The sequence below is a fragment of the Pseudochaenichthys georgianus genome, chromosome 8 (assembly GCF_902827115.2).
Source record: "Pseudochaenichthys georgianus chromosome 8, fPseGeo1.2, whole genome shotgun sequence".
Classification (NCBI taxonomy): Eukaryota; Metazoa; Chordata; class Actinopteri; order Perciformes; family Channichthyidae; genus Pseudochaenichthys; species Pseudochaenichthys georgianus.
The window spans coordinates 21,769,000-21,783,267 of record NC_047510.2 but is presented as its reverse complement, the minus strand read 5'-3'; the positions used below and the strand labels follow the sequence as shown (position 1 = coordinate 21,783,267).

Here is a 14,268-nt window from a genome sequence, read left to right as displayed (position 1 = left end):
AAGTTTGGGGCTCTCTGCTGGAACTGCTACCCCCGCGACCCGACCACGGATAAGCGGGAGAAGATGGATGGATGGATGGATGATGGCAACAAGTAGTCAAGATAGTCTAATTAGCTTCGGTTGCTATGCTAACATCACCTGTAGAATGCCAGAGAAACTTTCTTAACAGCGTTGTGATGCCAAACAGCGTCAATTCAGGCTGACACATATTCACTTATGGGGAATTGGGGATATGTATCAGCTGCTTGTGTGACAGTCAGACAGTGAATATTTTACAGCGGCCGCTACCGTGAGTTAACGGGAGAATAAACTCCGGTGGACGAGCAGCGCTGCAGTGGGTGGTAATGCCGCTGAACCACATTAATAAACAATGCACCACGGCACTCGTATGATTAAAAACTACCCGACGCAGTTCTCTATTGATGTTGTTGTGAGCGGTGTTTTGTAAAAGGCTGTGTGGGTCATAAGAAGGCACGTAAACGGTTACGTCATGACGCAAACGATGATGCAATAATTCACCTTTGAACCTAATTCACATTTGAACCTGCATCTGTAACAATGAGTTGACCAAAGAAAAGAAAAGTCGACAATGAGTGCTACATGTTTAATGAGGAGTGGACAGCTAAATATTTTTTCACCGATCTGCTACTGGCCCGGCCCGTCATAATGGCCCCGAGCCAAACAGTTTGCCCACCCCTGAGCTAGAAGAACCACCTGCTTCTTTTAAATCAGCTATGTGGGAACATTTCGGGTTCCCTATGGACTACAATAACGATGGTGTGCGAGTGGTGGATCGGACGAGGACGGTGTGTTGGTGTTGTTCGACAGCGGTGCGGTATGCTAATGGTAACACACGCCAAACATGCTAAATCATATCAGAAGGCATCATCCAGATTTGCCAATCACCGGAGCCCGGCAAAAGACAACAGCAGTTCAACAGCTGATCCCCGCTGTTTTTAAGAAGCCAATAGACATGAAAGCCGAGAGACCAAAATAAATAACGGAAGCTATTGGCATATATATTTCAACGGCTATGCGCCCTTGAAACACTTTCTTATTATTTATTTTGTAATATTTTCAAGACATTCTTTTTAGTTTTACAGCTAATTGAACCTTTTTGTTTGACCTCAGCCATTGTGTGTGTGTGTGTGTGTGTGTGTGTGTGTGTGTGTGTGTGTGTGTGTGTGTGTGTGTGTGTGTGTGTGTGTGTGTGTGTGTGTGTGTGTGTGTGTGTGTGTGTGTGTGTGTGTGTGTGTGTGTGTGTGTGTGTGTGTGTGTGTGTGTGTGTGTGTGTGTGTGTGTGTGTGTGTGTGTGTGTGTGTGTGTGTGTGTGTGTGTGTGTGTGGTGTGTGTGTGTGTGTGTGTGTGTGTGTGTGTGTACTGTGTGTGTGTGTGTGTGTGTGTAATTATCAAAAGGTTTTTACTAATAATACAATTTGTTTGTTCTGACTGGTAGACAAGAGCTCGAAGCAACTTCTGATGGCTTTCTAGTGAGCTGCTCTCAGTACAAATGTTTCCGTCTGACTGAGAGTGCTGAGATTAAAGCTATATCTCGGTCTTTGTAGGGCCTATACCTCTCTCCGAGAATGAGGAGGGAGGATGAAGGCCTATCTGAGCTGTCTGGCTTGCATACAGCTCTCTGCTGAGCTTTTATCTAGGGAGATTGGTTGCAGCTCTGTCCAGACCCGGCTCCCGGGGAGTGCACAGTCCCGAGACCTGTGGCATTAATAAAGATAATGCTGTTTGGAATAATAACAGTCAATTCAGCCCAATAGAGGAGAGAGACAACAGAGTGTAGCAGAATACAAAAGAAGCCAAGATGAAAGGCTGAAACATAGGCCTGTGCACCTCTATGGCTTTCTTGTGGGAACTGATGGAACCGTTATCAACATGCTCGCACACAAACAGCACTGAGAGGGACCCTATGCCGATTTTGACCCTCGGGTGCCATGACGCAGAAATGCAATTTGTTCTTTTGTCTGCCAAGATCACAGAGGGAGAGCAGTGACTTGTCTTTCTTTTATTCTTACTTGTTTTTTTCTCCTCTTCCCCTCCTTTTCATTCTCTCTGTTCCCCCTCGCCTTCAGTGAGTGTAATTTAGTTTGATGAGCAGGTGGTCTTTTTTGAATCTCACAGTACTTTTGGCTCCCACCTCTGGCGTGTGGGGCTTTCAGTCGAAGTCAGTCATGTAGGCCAGGATTAGAAAGGGTGGAGGAGAGGAGGAGGAGGTCCAGTTAGAGTGTTAGTATTGGCGACCTCAGCGCCCTGCAGTCAGAACCATGCAGAGCGCCGATTGAAAGAGTTATTTTGTTGCTAAAGCTCTCAGACGCACCCCAGATGGCTTTTGTGCGGGCCGGGGACATGTTTGGTGACAGGGTTAAAGCAACAGAGTCCTTCAGGCTTGGTGAGGCTCTGGGCTCAGCAGGTATGGCACTGTGGGCCAGACACACTGAGAAGGCAAAACGTTGCCGTCTCGGCACTTTTCCAGCTTGAATCTGAACAGTGGACCGAAACAAAATAAGTGGATTAGAGCAAATAGTAGACATACTTCTGAGCACACCCTTACCACACACACCCATATGCATAGTGAGATTTAATCCTCTGAACATCCACTCAGGTTAAGATTTATTGGAGCATCTCATCTGATGTCACATAAGACAAAAGAGCTAGTAGTGAGGGAGGGAAAGTGCTGTGTCTGCATTTCCAATCCAAGCTCTTTCTCCTGTAGCGCAATATTCCCTGGTAGCTGCACCGGCCAAATTATAAACTGCTTTCACTGTTTTACCTTTGATCTCCCTTTCATCACACGCTGCTAATTACCCAACACTGTTCCTACTTAAAGTAATTTATGGCCCATTACTTTATCTGTCCAACATTCCTCTGCAATAATCTCCATGGTGACGCCTAGACAAGCAATCAATATTTTGTCAATAATGCGTTACAGGTGTGCTGATCTGCTGTCTTTCTTATTTTAACTTCTTGTTATAAAGTACCTTCTGCCCTTGAGCATTAGGACTTTGTAGCATGATTCCAGACTTGCATTATACATGTTATCGAGGAATACAACAAAATGTGATGCATTATGTCCAAATTGGAACATGTTAAGGCCAACAAATTAATCAGGACTATAACTTTGATTTAATTATCAATCTGCTAATTAATTGTACTTTAATTGTGAAGTCTGTGAAATATCAGAACATGGTAAAAATTCTATCTTTGGTTTGAAGAAGAGTTCTAAACCCAACGTTTTTTTATTAAAAAATAACATAAAACACAGAAAAGCATAAATTGATCATATCTGGGAAGCCAGTTGACTGAATGTCTTTAAACTTGCTCAATGTATTCTAACTGTATGTTTGCTTACACAGCCTCAGTGTTCACTTACCATTATGCTTAGAGTAGCTGTATATGTGTTACTGGAGAGTGTTAGGGGTTAAATCAAAATGTCACCCCACAGTATATAGCTAATAAGAAGACAATGTCATAGTGAATGTCTTAGGTCTGAGCTGTACATCTAAGTGGGAGGAGTGATTGTTCGGACCTACTGTTCACCATCCTGTGTTTGTCCCTCCGAGTGTTTGTCACGGAGGTTTCACAAGTGGACGCTTCTACTCGCACTGATAAACAGCAGGGATTGGATCCAGACCTTGCTGGGTTTGAACTGGAGCCCTGGGGCTTGTAACCACACAGACCGGGAATGTTAGTCATTTGTTTATTATTGGTGATATTTGCCTGCTCCTAATCCCTGGCCGGATTAGCCCTGATGTGTTCCTCATCCCACTTTTTTCCACTGTTTCTGGCATTTCATCAAGACGTTCTGCGTCTTTTGTCAATATGTGCATGCACAAGAAACACACACACATGTGTATGCAATGGCGTGCATTTGGTTTGTGTGTTGATGCAGGAATCTGGTTCCATTTCACATGTGTCGCTGAAGGATGTTTATAATCAGGGAGGTTTGACAGATATCTAACCTCTAACTTCATCCCATGTAACACAGTCATCAGTGTCAATAAGAAAACTCTATTACTGTGGCTGATACTTTATCCCATGCCAGGGCGTCTTGATCTGTGGCTGTGCTTGCAGCTTGAGGCGTGTTCGGATCTACCAATTCAGGGCTGTAGAACGTTTTTTTTTTTCTCAAACGGAAACACACAAAAAGCCCTATAGGAACTAATTAATCAGAGACGTTGAACGTCAGCGTGGCGTCACTGGAAATCGGAAATTACTGATGCCATGAGGGAGGACAAAGTGGTCAGAGTGGTGCTTACAGGGTTTCTTTACCGATTGTTAGTTCATAGAGGGAACAGGGTTAAGCAGACCTAGCTTTTTCAGTGTGACCTTTAAAGAGCTCACACTACCAAACATGACCACGCACATGCACGTTAACACGCCACGTTAACCATAATGTCTTAATGGGTGAGAAATTCCATAAAATCCAAAAAACACTTGGGCCTCGCACAAAATCGCTCCTCCCTAATTCCTCCCACAAACGCACAGAAGAAGATACACCAATGCAAGACTGACAGACAAGTATGACACAGACATGTAATTATCTATGTTTATGTGTGTGGGCTTGAAGGCCAAGAGGTTAAGCATGACACTTTAGACATTTTTTGAATACTTGACTACATTTTTTCTGTGTGAGAACCTCATGTCACTGAATGGACCAAAGTGTACGCCAGTAGCCACAATTTAGGGCAAAGCAGACTCAAGTTTCAAGTCATTGAGGATACATCCAGGGAAAGTTCGAAGTTTTTTGAAGTACATCATTCAAGATGTAGCATTTTAACATTTTATTTCCAAACCCATGTTGATAATTTGTATAACTATAACCCTAATATCTATAAGCACAAGTATACTTATGGGTAAAGTCTGACAAAACACTTTGTTTATCTTTCAAATCTCAATGCAAGCCTTTAGGCAGGTTTTGGAGCAGTCCATTTATAACTCTCCTGACTTGGGTCCGATTTTTTAATTGAATGATGCTCAGTAAACCTTTCTAACAGTATCAGACCCCTCCCAATACATCTTTTGTTACCCTCCACACAAGTGTTTTTACTCACTGCACATAGAAGCTGTCCAGCTGAAGCGGTCACAGCTGAGCTTCATGGGGTGTTGGTTAATTGGCAGTTTTTCGTAAGTGCAGTTATGCTCCACTATGCATATCTTCCTCAATGTCCCTTGCACTATTTGCCTTTTTAAAGTGTCCTTTAATTGGCAGCACAGTCACAGTCTCCTGCTTTAAACATCCCCTGTGGTACCTGAATGTGACCTTTTTGACCCTGAGGCCCTGGGGTGAAAACCTCATCTATGCAGCCAAAACCAATGACTGTTAACCTGCTTTTCTTTGCAGTCTCTTTTTTTCTATTTGTGTTTCTGTCTTTAATATGAGTTTTGAAGGTGATCTCTTTTTCATGGGGACAGTACTGGGCCTCTGAAAAGCTAAATCTGCTTGTTTCAACACCTCTTCATAAGCCTTACCTTTCCGTTGTTTTTGTGAGTGCCTGCCAGCCTTAGTCAGGCAGTTCTGTCAACATGGTAACATGCCTGCCTCCTCAGCCCTAAAGCAAGGCCTCTTATTTGGGCTCTAGGGAAACCTGACTAGTACATCTGATAGATCTAGCCACAGCTTCTCCTTACACACCAGTCATTTCCAACTGGGCTGCATCAGCAGTACTGAAAGACCTGAGAGTACTGTGATCCCACCATGGGGTGTATGGCTGTGGCTCCTGCTCCACTACACTTTAATCCCCTTCTCTTTTAACCGCAATGGGAAACATCTGTTTACTCTGTGTAGGGTACAGGCCCACCATGGGAGAGGCTGTTTACTTTCACTCTTAAACTAACATTTAACAGCTTCTGTGACCACTCCTGGTTACTTCCACTGGGTTAAAAAGGTGATGGGAGATCATTTGGTGACATCTTTGTTTGTTTCATCACCACTTTTGGTGCCGATTTAGAATTGTCTCCTGACATTTTCCCTGCTAAAATTTGGCAAACAAATTAGTTATGCACGCACAGAATGTCCGCCATGGGAGAAAGTCTTATTTAAGACATGCTTGATGTAACTTTCCTATCCTATCATCAATACCCATAGTCACCCATGTTTATTTGGTAAGAAAATTAAGCGCAACAGAGAAGCATGCTTGTCAAACTATACACTAAACCAACATAATCCGCCATATAGGATTTTTACACATGTGATCATTGCTTAGAATGTTCTACAGTCTTTGTCCCTAAAGTTGTGTTCTGTTTTTAGTGGTGAACAAGTTGTTTCTGTACAGACAGGGAGCTACGACAAAGAGATGCAGCAGTGTAAAACAGAAACAAGAAACTTCGACAGGAAATGTAATCCAGATGAAGATACTACATTCTGTCTTATTTTACCGGTGTGTTGTCAGGAATTTGTGCTGTAGTACTTACCATATGTCTTTCCAGTTACATCACAGCATTTATATTCCGGTTATATACTGTACTACGCCAGCAACTTCTTTTTCCCTACTTTCAATTTGCATTTAACCTTTAGAGACTTGAAGCCTGCTTGTCTTGTTTTTGCTGTGACACACTCAGGATTTCATGTAGCAGATGTCAGTGTTGCATTAATATCTACTGTATGTGCACTCACAAATCGGACCCAAAATAGATTAACATGGACATACAAAAAGAAAAAGGCTCACACACATCTGCTAATTTTTTACATTAAAAAGCTGTTGAATCAAAGACTTTTCACGTTACAATTGAACTTTTACAAAGAAATTGCAGAGATTAGTTTGATGAATTACGAGTTGAGCATGTTTGAAGTCACTGAAAGTTTTGCGCTGAAATCAATGGAAAAACAACTCCTGCCAGGAATGTTCTAAATCCCAAAACGTGATGTTCTTTGGTTTGGTATGCTTTGGAAAATGGTGGTGAGCAATGTCAAGGAGGCACATATTTTTATATTTTAGCCAAAACACATAAAAACCACAAGTACAATTATTAATTGTTCACAGTTGCTGTAGAAGTTACCCGACATCAGTTTCCATTGAGTCCAAGTTAAGGCTCTGGTGATGAATTCCCAACTCCTGGCCAGTGGAACTGTGTGACTGAATTGGATCCTGACCTCCACAGGTGTGGCAGGTGATCTGAGGGATGAGTGAGCTCTTCCTGGGGTAACATTAGCTCCAGCCAGCTCCCCCAGTTGCCCTGCCCCAATTTGCCCTTTCCTGTCATTTTGTCTGTACATCCATTGCAATCTAATTCTGCTCCTCCATTCCACTGGCGGGTCTCCATCGCTGGTCTTCTCAGATGTCAATGTGAAGAGAGAATTAACCCGCTTGAGTTGAACTTCAGTTGGGCTGACTGACAGAGTCCTGACACCCGATTGTAGGCTAAACTGTTTCAGCTTCCTGCCACCCACACCCTCCCACCCTCTAACCTCCGTGGTACCAAGGGCAAAACGAGTGTAGACAATTCACTACACAGATGATCTATTTAGGATTTTCTTCTAATGATGAACAAAGAGACAGTAATTGTTTTTTCCGGACTCAATAGAGAAGTCATTTAAGTTTCCCTAGAAAGTTGCAAAGTCATATTAGATTGTGTTGTTGTTTGAGCCAAAGGGACATGCTGTAGTTGAAAGGCTTTCTGATTAGTAGTTGAGACTTAATGTAGATCCTGTAGGGACAGAGAATTGTACTTCCTCCAAATGTCTGGGTTTAATTAGACCGACCGACCAGCCAACCAGCTCTTTTTACATTGTCACTTACAGTAGATTTAAAGAAAACTCAGATAGTTGCCAATCTGATCACTCAAGCTAAAATGTGCAGTAAAAAAAAGCAAGAAAAGTGTTCAGTACGATAGAAGTGTACACATATGTGCATGCTCACCGTGTATTACCACTCTTACTTTGCTTATTCAACCAGTCATGTCCTTATTTAACTGGTAACTCAATCACTTAATAGAATAATTACAAAAAACACAATAAAGTAATCGACCCAGGAACACTTGACATTAATTTAAGCAGAAGAAACTGCTTAAACACATCAGTGTTTGGTAATCTGAATAGGACTTGAATCATTTGCGAATCATCTATCATTTGCATTCCTGCCAAAAGCACTATAAACATGTTTCCACATGTTCTCATTCCATAGCAAAGCTGCCAAACAGCAGTCAAGCACTGCTGAAAGGAGGCTTATCACAGCCCTTCATGATTTCCGTTGACAAATAAATTGTTTTGTTTTGTTCCTATTCAAGGTAATATGTGGCTTTACTGTAGCTACACTCATTGCAGTTTGTTATTATTCCATATATGTTATGTATAATGTATTGTGTAAGATTATATGCACATTTTGAACCAGTATTTCCGGGCCCTGCTGAAACTTGAATTTGCGTACTTTCACAAAGACGAGAGGGTGTGTAGGACAACATCTGATTAGTGTGTGTGTGTGTGTGTGTGTGTGTGTGTGTGTGTGTGTGTGTGTGTGTGTGTGTGGTGTGTGTGTGTGTGTGTGTGTGTGTGTGTGTGTGTGTGTGTGTGTGTGTGTGTGTGTGTGTGTGTGTGTGTGTGTGTGTGTGTGTGTGTGTGTGTGTGTGTGTGTGTGTGTGTGTGTGTGTGTGTGTGTGCGCGCGCGCGTTATGTGGACCCAAGCTCTGAGCTTTAAAAGTGTGTGTGGACTTGCAGGCCTCAACTAGGAGATGTAATCTGATTTGCAGAAATGAACGGGTCATTTCACATGACTGGTTTAAAGGACCACTGGCGCAAGGTTGTGCCAGCGTCCCTAACTTGTGTGTGTGGGTGTGGGGTTGTTTTTGTGCATGAGCTTGACGTGTGGAATAGCTTGGTGTGCTTGCATGCTATACACCTACATGTATTTATTTTCTTTCTCAAGTGCCCCTGCAGAAATTTGAGCAGGCCACTAAACAGTAGAGATAGAAAGGTGTTGAAGTTTGCTACGCAATTATTCTTGTTTTTAAATCAGATTTATTTGGGAAAGGTTGCATGGAAGTAAGGCCACTGCTAATTAACAGCCCATTACACATCTGGAATAAAGTACAGCTCTGCCTTTCACTCTGATGCAGTTTGCGTTTGCAACTTTCTGTTTACATTTCTCTTATAATCACAGCTTTATTTTAAACTAATGGACCATCAGAAATGATATCACATAATTGAAATCATCCTGTAGCCTCAGCCCTCTTTAGAGGACTACTGAGATTAAATCCCCTTAAAGCCTCGCCTCGGAAACCTCTCTGTTTTTAAGCATTGTTTGTTGATGTTTTTTTGGGGTGGAGATTCTCTGCTGGATGTGGTCCATCATGTGATTTTCATTGGAGGGTGGCCGGAGGAGACGGCCATAGTAAAGCAAGTGAGCGTGTGTTTGTGTGTCATCTGGCCTTGTTAATAAAAGCAGGTTGTTTTCCATCTGGGGGTCAATCAATTGTGGTCATCACATACACAAGTGGAAGAAGGGGGCCCTATGAGGTGACGTGTGGAGCCTTGTGTGTGCTTGTTGGTGTGTCCGTGTACATGCTTGTTATACACATAAGCATGGACCGAATGTACAAGTTGTGTGTGAGATTGCATCGTGTTCATGCCTGTGTTTGGTTGTGTGCTTTCTCTCCCATGTGTGGAGAGCTCATAAGCAGGATGATGCAGTGAGCAGGAAGCACTGATCCCATCAGGCGTGTCAGCAGGGGCAGTTTTTCATAAAGTAGTAATCTCACCACACAAAGGGGTGTCCAATATAAGAGAGAGCCCCACACCCCTGAGCTAATCAAGACCTGACCAACGCTTCTCCTGGCTTGCCAACCCTCTAAACATTACCTCATCTGGAGGCTTAGCCTAGCCACATGCTGCTCCAGCCTACTGGTCTACATGATAACTCACTTAGCTCAGTACGATAGCTAGAAAAAACAGAAATATAAAAAGGGATATATAAAATAAATGAGACCAGCACACAACTACCTATGGTGCCTGGTGCCAGGGAAAGGTATTTTAAAAGGGAGTGGAAAGAAAGAATCATTTTACCATGTCCTCAAAAAAACTCTGGGAAGCAATTTGCCGGTATTCAGTTTCTCTCCCCGCTGTCCTGTTATTGCTGTTTTCCCCTCAACTCTTGGAGCCTTCAACCTGAAAAGAGGTTTTTAAGTTCAGGCTTTGTGTCACTCGGAAACAGTACATTTGTTGCCAAGGTAACAGGTCTGGGACAGTGAAACTAAGAAGCAGAGTGCACCTTTGTCCGGGAATGGATGAAGAGGGACTGGAGTTGTCATTGGTCCAGATAGCACAGCTTTAGTCTTAAATACGTCTAAGAAACCTGTGATCAAGAGAAATATCTTCATCCAATATCTGCCTGAACTGTTAAATCCAGCACACTACTACATTTCAAATGAAAAAGCCACTTTGACTGCTTCGCTTTACCTGACCTGCCAGCTACTGTAGTTTCACTGAAACCTAGATTTCCAAAAAACAGAGTTCCTTTACTCCAGGTTTAGCTTTTTAAATATTCGTCATAGATACTGGAGAAGGTCTTGACTCATGTTGTCATTGTAAAACCAGATTTGGTTGACCAAAAAGCCTTGGAAAAAAGGCAAAAATGTATTGTGATGTTTAGAGTCATGTAGAAGTACAATTATCCATTATGAGGATTGTCAGACACTCTTAGAAATGTTGTGTTGCATACTTCATTTTGTTTTCCATTCTTCTGTTCTGTTAATCATCTCATGAATTCTCATATTTATTCATCATTCAATCATTTTGTTCTCCTCCTTATCTTTTTCAGATGATCTCAAGGGAGCACCCAGAAGAGGCTGAGTAATGGAAACATGAACTCAAGAGATTCAACAGGTAGGGATGACTGTTTTTTCGTTTGTTCTTTATTCCGTGGAATATGTGATCACACACAGCGCAGCCTTATTATGAAGTGACAGTTGCTATAAACAACCAGAGTGTGGTACATCCACTGATGAAACAGAGTAGCAATGGTTCACATATATAATAATAATAATTAATAATTCCTTACATTTATTATAGCGCTTTTCCAGATGCTCAAAGCACTTTACAAATACACATTACACATATCATACATGCAATGGTCATGTACTGTGGACAATACCCACAGGAGCAAGTTCAGGTGAAGTGTCTTGCCACACCGTCCATCTTCAAGTCATCGAGGCACTTTTACAAGTACACATTAGTATCATACATGTACTGTGGACAATACCCACAGGAGCAAATCCGGGTGAAGTGTCTTGCCCAAGGACACAACGGCCTGACGCAGTGGTGGCAGGAGCGGGTTTCGAAATGGAGTTCCCCAGCACCCCCCTTGATCTGATGATCAGATGCACAGACCACTGCGCCACCCGCATGTGAGACATGAGCAGGATGGTGGCACTGGCTTGATTCCCATGTTCTTGCTTTTTTTAATTGTGTAACTCAAGTCATGACAGCATGGTAAAGAATGCAGTGGCACAGAGATATCACTTCAAACACGGCATCTCTCAGGAGCCTCAGATCCTTTCAGTGAAACTGAATGAAGATATGCTTTGATGGCCCACCACAGAGTCGGTGGCTTTCAAAGAAATCTGTTGATGGGCTTGTGCGGGGCAGCCAGCAGGTTGAATGAGTGGTACTGTATACGTGCGCCTCTCAGGGTGGCCGTGGGTGTTCTCAATGGAGGTCAAACATGCTTGACCCCAACATGAGTAGACTTTTTCAATAGATTTTAGGCTCGCATTATCTTTTTTTTCTCCTTCTAGCGGGTTCTCTAGGTAAATGAAGGGGAACAGTGTGTGTGGATGGCAGGCTGCCAGTAGACAGGTACAGTAGATGTGCTGATGAGGGAGGCAGATAGGGGCCATTTTCAGTCGCAGGCCCCAGGCACAGACAGGCGTACACGGGCAGGCTGAGATTCAGAGGCAGGTTGGGACCTGGGTCTGTATGCTGATGCCACTCTACTTGCTCTGCTCCAAAGTGAGGCATAGGAGAGAAACGTGGGAAGGGAAAAAACAGAATATAGGTCAAAGGGAGCCATAGAGAAAATCAGGTGAAAGGACGATTGCTGAGTGGTGTTGAAAAAACACAAACAAAAATGAGGGTAGATATAACAGTGTTAACAAAAAGCAGTAGAGTGGCTCTGGCTTAAAGTTAGGAGAAGCAGGCTAGAGAGCAACGATTATGTGTGAGGCCCAGGGGAAGGAGAGATAGGAGGGACATGAAGAAAGAGTACGCGAGTGAGGCCACATCCTGTACGCTGGTGGAACATGACTCCTCACAGGTAAGCCAGCTCAGAGGTGCAGACAGGCAGAAAGAAGATGAAGAACACTGATGGATGACTACTTATCCTCTGACATGCCGTTCCTTCCCCAGGCAATGAACAGGCGGGTCAAGCCGGTCCCGCCACTTTGGCTGAGTGGAAGTTGCGTGGGCGCAGACGATGTAATGTCATTTTGTTGGAGGTTGTATACGTGCAAACACAAGTAAAGCAGACTACAGGTTGTCAAGAGGCCACCTACCTACATTACCTCATCTCTGGCTGCTCTGTGATGTTGTGAAAAAAGCAGATGTTGTACACTGATTAACTCGCTTTCATTACACAACATATTCAACAAACTTTTGTACTTGTTGTACAAAACAATTGTTATCATCTTCTTCTTAACTGTTCCTGCACTTCTGAAAAAGATTGTATCTTTTTCTTTTATCATTGAAATCAGACACTTGCCTAAAGCAATTGTAGGTTTGACATCTCAACTGTGGTTTTATACTGAAAAGCAGGTGGTTCCAGCTGCCGCGCAGCAAGACTGATTCATGATTTGTGTCCACACTACTGGAAGTAAAACAGTTTTTGCCACCACTCATAATGTGATAATTTCAGCTCATGATGAGGCTCTGCATGGTTCATCCGCTACTTATTCAGTATGCCAGTTTGAAACCTTGTGCTATTTTCTGTGTGGAAAGATGGTAAAATCAACAAAATCTGCTGAAGGCATTATCGGAAAATAACCTAGCATTGACCAATTCTGGATGTTTTATGAATCTCTGGTTGTTTTAAGTAATGGCACTAAACAGTTACTTTAACATTTAAAAAGTTAAGTTTCCAGAAATTATTAAAGCCTCTTATTTACTTCACTAAGGGTATGGGAAACATGTGTCATTGTTCAAGCTGGTGTCTTTTTTCCAAGTGGTTTTTGGCCTCAGTCAATCATTAGTTTGTGTATTATGTTTCTAGGATCATTCTGAATCCTGGTTTGGACTGAGGACCAGCATCCCCTGCAGCAGATGTTTGCTCCTGGCATGTCTGCAAACAGCATGAGCTCCATCACTGACAATCTCGCTCTCAGGATCCAACGCCAGCAACTTAGACATGGAGATGCTGTGAAACAAACTCTGCATGACAGTGCAGTGCGTTCTGCACTCAGACATTAAGGAACAGATCAGTCAACAATGTCTGGAGAGGCTCTCATTCGGAAAGTTAACTTGATGAAAGATTTTTATCGCAGTTACCACAATGGATCCACACATTGTTTGACTTTTTCTAAATTGAAACTGGATTAATATTTTCCCGTATACTGTATATACATCTGCTTTTGATATTCCGTGTTTATTTACGCTGTTGCACATACACTGCAGTTGTGACATACTGTGTTATTCTGGATACAGTATCAACAAGCGCTGGAACTGTAAATGGAAAATAATGGTATTTTATTTTTAGGTCTGATATTACAGCACTTGCCCAGTGCAGCAACATACGAAACGTATATTGCTAATAGCACAAAACATGTGCACAGTACTGTGTAAAATACATTTGAACAGATAGGGTCAAGATTTCCCAGAAGATTACTCATTTATTGGAATGTTATCTTCTAATTGCGATCACAAAGAAGCCATTGTAATCAAGGTGCTTATGAATGCAAATCAAAACCACACTTTGGCAGCCTTTGTTGTTTTCGATTAATAATCCTGTCAAGGAATGTATTCTGATGATGATTTATAGCTCCATTACTTTAGTTGTCTGTGAAACCTAACAGAAATAAAAAACTTGTATCCAAGCTGCTGTCTGTTTTTTTTTAATTATTACAACTGCAGATCTATGAGTTTAACAACCAATAAGATGCTTTTACGATGTTCGTTAAGTGTGTGAATATGCGTTTAGTATTAGTCATGCTGACTTCATTACTAACTGGGCAAGTAGGCCTATGTGCTAATTGGCTGCAAGGAGGACTATCAGGTGATGTATCTCTCTCCTGCTCAGGCAGTAAGAAGCAGAGTAAAAGTGAAGTGAAATTGGA

General features: G+C 42.4%; 1 long non-coding RNA gene across 1 annotated transcript in view; it reads left to right on the top strand.

Annotated features, from left to right (window-relative positions):
- The window catches only part of LOC117450560 (uncharacterized), a 61,058-nt gene extending 47,030 nt beyond the window's left edge, over positions 1-14,028 (top strand). The window contains exons 3-4 of the long non-coding RNA XR_004552583.2: positions 10,764-10,828; positions 13,209-14,028. This is a non-coding gene — a long non-coding RNA (uncharacterized lncRNA). The remainder of the gene's footprint in view (positions 1-10,763; positions 10,829-13,208) is intronic.
- Positions 14,029-14,268: the final 240 nt, after the last annotated feature.